This window comes from Amblyomma americanum, chromosome 5 (genome assembly GCF_052857255.1).
Source record: "Amblyomma americanum isolate KBUSLIRL-KWMA chromosome 5, ASM5285725v1, whole genome shotgun sequence".
Taxonomy (NCBI): Eukaryota; Metazoa; Arthropoda; class Arachnida; order Ixodida; family Ixodidae; genus Amblyomma; species Amblyomma americanum.
Genome location: NC_135501.1, coordinates 11,519,368 through 11,525,162, shown reverse-complemented (window position 1 = coordinate 11,525,162; position 5,795 = coordinate 11,519,368). Strand labels below are relative to the sequence as shown.

The 5,795-nt window shown below is 45.9% G+C and overlaps 1 long non-coding RNA gene across 2 annotated transcripts; it reads left to right on the top strand.

Moving 5' to 3' along the window:
* Window positions 1-225: 225 nt before the first annotated feature.
* LOC144132296 (uncharacterized) lies at window positions 226-5,145 on the top strand. Of its 2 annotated transcripts, XR_013314763.1 has the most exons (4): window positions 226-2,388; window positions 3,370-3,471; window positions 3,556-3,728; window positions 3,860-5,145. It is a non-coding gene; the product is annotated as an uncharacterized LOC144132296 (long non-coding RNA). The 2 variants fall into 2 exon arrangements; XR_013314762.1 differs by having other exon boundaries at window positions 3,370-3,728.
* Window positions 5,146-5,795: the final 650 nt, after the last annotated feature.

Here is a 5,795-nt window from a genome sequence, read left to right as displayed (position 1 = left end):
ACCGGACCTTTAAACAGGAAATTGTCAAAGAAAATATCTATGATAATTGTAGGGGAAGTTCTTTGTTGTTTGAGGCCAGGACTGGAGTTTTGCGGACTAAGACGTATAGAGTCAGTTACCAGGAGATAGACACTTTGTGCATTGCGTGCGGAGAGGAGGAGGAAACGGCTGAACACTTGATACTCTTCTGTGAAGGGCTTCACCCTACAGTGGAAGGCAGCAGGGCTGACTTACCCAAGGCATTGGGGTTTAGGGATAGTGAAGGGAAAGTGGATTTTAAGAGGTTAGAAGTAACCAAGCGAAGGTTATCTGATTGGTGGCTAAAAGCAAGACAGGAGTAAAATTTCACAAGACATGGCTAGGTGGCTTGAGCCACCGCCCGATGTAAAGGGTTCAGCCGTATCCATCCATCCATCCATCCAGTAAAATTTCACAAGACATGGCTAGGTGGCTTGAGCCACCGCCCGATGTAAAGGGTTCAGCCGTATCCATCCATCCATCCATCAATCGTGCTGCCGCAGCAGACGACGCGGTTTTCTCGCTTCGGAAGGCAGCGACCTGGTCTTGTGCGTGCGCGATTAACCTGCTTGTTCACGAAATTCTGTTGACTGAGGTGCAGTGTATGTTGTCCTGTGTGGCTCCTTGCACATGAAAGTCGACGCATCCACTCCTCCGAGCAGTTCTGTGGTGATTTCGTCGGTTTTGTGCGCGCGTTCTGTGCGTGCGTGTATCCGTTCTGCGTGCTTTCACCGTGTAGTCAAATCATGCACTGAGCTCTCGATTGTTTTTTTCCCGTGTCCACCACTAAACTAGCTACATGTGACTGCACAAGAAAGATGTCAAAGCCAAAGCGACAGTGCAAAGAGAAGACTTGCTTTGTGCCAATGTGTAAAAGCGGTTACCGCTGGAACAAGGAACGTGTTTCCATGTTTACTGCACCATCTGATGCTACGCGGCTTGCAGAATGGGAAAGAAACATCAAAAGAGAGGACAGAAGGCTGACGCCAGCTGCTGTGGTTTGCGAGAAACATTTTGAGAGCAGTTGTATCGAGCGCACATTCAGTGTCAGCGTAAATGGTGTTACCAGCGAGCTTCCCCGCGATAAACCGCGCCTGAAACCCGACGCCGTGCCTTCGATATTCACGCATTACCCAGAACACATTCTGCCTAAAGTGTCAGCTAAATGAAAAACTAGAAATCTGTGCCAGCAAGAGCCTCCAGCAAAGCGTCACAGGCGTGCTGCATCGGAAGCCTCCGAGTTGTGCTCAGGCATTGATAATGCTGAATCGGTGAGCATGGAAGCATCTGACACCAACAGCGGAGCTGCAGTAACTGAAAAGTGCACCACCCCACGCTGTGTTTCTGCAGAAGGAAGCGCTGGCGAAGCGCAAAATGCTGGTGACGAACGACCACGAACAACCAACGATCGTCTCCATCCATCATTCTCCAACGTCGCTATTCCAGTGACATGGATGAAAGTGCCATCCGTGACAGTCGATTCATTAGCGTACGCCTATTGTGAGGCTGAAAAGAATAACTTCGCTAACCTCTTCATTGAAAAGATGGTAGCATTTGCAAAGCCATTACTTGATGGACAATCAGTGGTAGCCACGGTTTACCTCAGTGGAAGGGGAAAGTCAAAACACATCGTCACAACTTGCGAAGAGGCCGAAACTTTGATCAAGGAAGTTGCCTTGACAAATCTTTGTGATGGATGCGGCATAAAGCCGGCCTTAGGAAAGCACACCTCCTACAAAGGCATGATTTTTTTCTGAGAAGTGGTCATTATCTGTGAGGTCTGAAGGTGAATCCTGCGCTTTCTGCAAGTACCAAAGGATTCTGGCTCAAAACCAAGCGTGCAGAAAAAAGAAAAGCACAAGTGAAATTGCCAGAAAATCTAATGAAAAAAACAGTGCAGGAACATTTCCCGAAGCCTGTCAAGAACCAAGAAAAGATTGGCAAATGCAAGGATACAGGTGGCTCACATGAAAGAGCGAAATGAGGCTCTTAGTGAAGAGACATTTAACAGCAAAATTAAATCTCTTCCCTCAAAGCAGCAGCTGGTTGTAAAGAGTTGTTTCCTTGTTGCAAGGCGAAAATCACACAAGGGAATGCGATACGATGATGAGTGGATTTTAGAATGTATGCTGATGAGGATGCGAAGCCCGAAGTTGTATGAACATCTCCGCAGACAGTCTATTATGGTTCTGCCAGGGCGAACTTGCCTGAAAAAGTACCTACAGCGCTTCAAGGGTGGCTTTGGTCTCAGTACAAAGGTCTTCGATGCCCTAAATGAAAAAACAAAGACCATGGATGCTTACAGTCGTCACGGTGGCCTCGTCATTGACGAAATAAAGCTTTCGGAGCACCTAAATGTGAAATCAGCTGGTGAGTATAGCTGCAATGAATTCTTGGACCGTTCTGTGTATACGGTAAAAGCTCTTTGATTCAAACCCCGCAATGCGAAAATCCGCATAATTCTTACTGCCGGCGCGGTCCCGGCCAACGCTATGCAAGTCTATGGCGTTGCACGCTCGCTGTTTCGGAAGCTACGGGTCTCGCACCGGTTAATTCGAACGGGCTCCCAAAGGAGGTTGTGTACATACAGGTATCGGTTCGGCAAGCGGTCGTCCAAATAGCCCCCCTCAAAGCTGATTTTATGTGCTGCAGAATCACTCGCGCACCTCTGACTTGCGCTGAACGGCAGGCGTGATGGCGGACGAACAGCCTCATCTACAAGAGCGGACACACTGATAGTTTCGATTTTGCTTTCCTGAAACGTACGCCCAACCGCACTAGCCAGCCAGCCAAACCCACCTACGCGCCGTTTATAACGTTGGTTGGCTGTTTCGCTAATCTTCCCTATCCACATTTTTTTCTTGCCGCTTCGGAGCTGCTGAGCAATGCCGTATTCATCGCCCGTGAATCTTCCGCTCTTGCGGCGTGCGATGCACTAGCGGCAGAGCTCCACCGCTAAAAATAGTGATTGTTGCGCCGTTCTCATCTAAAATAACAAGCAACTACTGCCAAGTCTTTCACTAAATAAATTTACCGCGATGCAAGCGGTTCTTGTGTTTTTTTTTCGGGGTCATTCGATAATTCGAACTTAATTTCAGACTATGCGAACATTTTTTCCGGTCCATTGAAGCACGAATCAGCGAGATTTTACAGTATGAGAAAAATACGATGTTGTGCTAAGCACTACAATATTGCTCGAGCCGTGCAGTGCTCTGGTAATATTCGATCGTCGTCTTTTAGCACGTGTTTCTTTTTATGCTGGTTTAGCACCTTTGCCATATTCTGATCTGTGTTGAGAGATGTCTGCGCATAAAACAAGGTGTTTTTCCTGTGCTTTTTTTTACAATTCAGGTGATATTGAAGGCTTTGTTGACCTTGGAGGTCATACACCTGCTGACCAGAAGAATGTGCTGGCAGACCATGGGATGATTGTGCTGTTTCAGCCATTTACTGGTAAACTTTTTTTTTCTCTTGGTTACAGTTCGCAACTTTATACGTAAAACGCAAGTACATTTGTGAGAGATTACCTTTCCGCAGGAAAATGGACGCAAATCCTCGGTGTTTTTGCCTCAAAGGGCAATGTGAAGGCCTCAACACTGGCGAAAATCATTTTGGAAACCTTGTGGAAAAGGCTGGTCTGTTCGTGGATTGCATAACATTCGACGGCGCCAGCTGGAATAGGAGCATGTGGCGGCTGTTTGGAATACAGGGTAAGGCTGTAATTTCACGCAAAATGCAAGATTGTTTAGAGTGTGCATGGTGCTAGTGCAGATTTCATGTTTCTAATGTTTAAATATTGTGATGAAGAAACTGATCGCAAGTTGTTTTTTTTTTTTCAAAGGTTCTCCAAGCCACGTTCGGAGCAGCACCAAACACCCAGTGGATCCTAAAAGGCAGCTCTATTTTTTGTCAGATTTTCCACACCTTTTGAAGAATGTGAGAAATGGATTTGTTGGAAAAGGATACCTGACACCAGCTGGGCATATTCACATTGGTATTGTACTAGCAGCCTTCGAAGCGGATCGAGAAAATGTTACACTGAAAGTTATGCCAAGCCTGACAAATGCACACCTTAAGCCAAACTGCTTTGAAAAAATGAAAGTGGACATCGCATTTCAGCTCTTCAGCGACCAGGTCATCAAAGGACTTTTCATTTATAGAGAACACATTGAAGCCTCACATAGGACCGTGCAGCCGACAGTAGATTTCGTAAAAGAAATGAATCGCCTGATTCGTGTTATGACATCGCGAACAAGCGAGAAGGCACTCAAGCTTGACAGTCCAAATGTGCAATTTCTGAAAGGCTACCCAGAGTATCTGCAGGAATGGGAGCAAACTGCAAAACCAGCTGGTAGTGGTTTTCTTACAGAAAGCACGTCTGCTGGGCTAAGGGTTACCATCAAGAATACACTTGGCTTGTTGTCCTACCTGACGTCGACTGTGGGTTTCAAGCATCTTTTAACATCCAGATTAAGCCAGGATAAGCTTGAAAACCTTTTTGGTATAATTAGACAGTCGTCTGGCTGTAACGACCATTCGACAGTGTCACAGTTTCTGATGACTGTGAATTTACTCGCATTCCACAACCTGGCAAAGCCACCTAGAGGAGTGAACTGCACCCCAGACGTAATCAAAGCACTGCTGAGCCCAAAGGAGGTGTGTGAAACTACGAGTAAGTTCCTTTCAGACAAAATAGATGACCTTCTTGACCACGGAAACGTCAGTGAAGCTGAAGATGTAGTTCAAGCTGTCGTGTCTAGCAGTGACCATGCATCGTGCATAGAGAAGAGCCACAGTGCTTTGATCTACTACACTACAGGCTACGTGGCAAGAAAGATCATTGCTAAGAACTGTTGTCCACAGTGTGCAGGCTGCCTATGTGTAAGCAAAGCTGAAGCAAGTGCCGACGCCGCTTCGTACTTTACTAGCCATTTTGACAATGGGGGCCTAGTGTACCCCAGCCAGAGCTTGTCAACTGCTGTAAAGGCCATGGAAGATGCCTTTACTGTGTTTTTTAGTAAAAACAAGCTCCATGAAATGAGTTTAGTTGAATTTTCGAGTCAGCTACAGACACTGTCTTTTCCTCAACTTGGCTGCTCAGAGCATGAAAAGGCAGTTTTTCGACCACCTGGGGATCTTTAACGTGCACTGACATCGCACAGCATAAGGCGCCCGTGTGCTGTGCGATGTCAGTGCACGTTAAAGATCCCCAGGTGGTCGAAATTATTCCGGAGCCCTCCACTACGGCACCTATACTTCCTTTCTTCTTTCACTCCCTCCTTTATCCCTTCCCTTACGGCGCGGTTCAGGTGTCCAAAGATATATGAGACAGATACTACGCCATTTCCTTTCCCAAAAACCAATTATTATTACTATTATTATCTACCGTTGTAAAGTTTTATGTTCTCTTAAGGTTTCGTTTTTTTGTCAAGGGCCTCAACAAAGAGAGGGAAGCGCAAAGGCAGCGGCATAAGTTTCTAAAACTGCGTCGCTGACAATAAATGCTTCTCATGTGCACATATGGGCCTTGCTTGCTGTACTTCTGTAACATGTCCGCGATTGATATTGCACGGGAATCAAAACGAGTGTTGCACGACTGTTTCCTGCGTTATCCACATTGCATGTGTTTATTCGTTCGCAAATGTAGTACGTACACAGCGAGAACACCTAAATATAATAAAATAAAATTACCCGAAGCGTTTCGCCTACTTTATTAGAGAAAATGTTACCGAAAAAGTACTTCATATATATATATATAAAAGATATCTATGTACAGC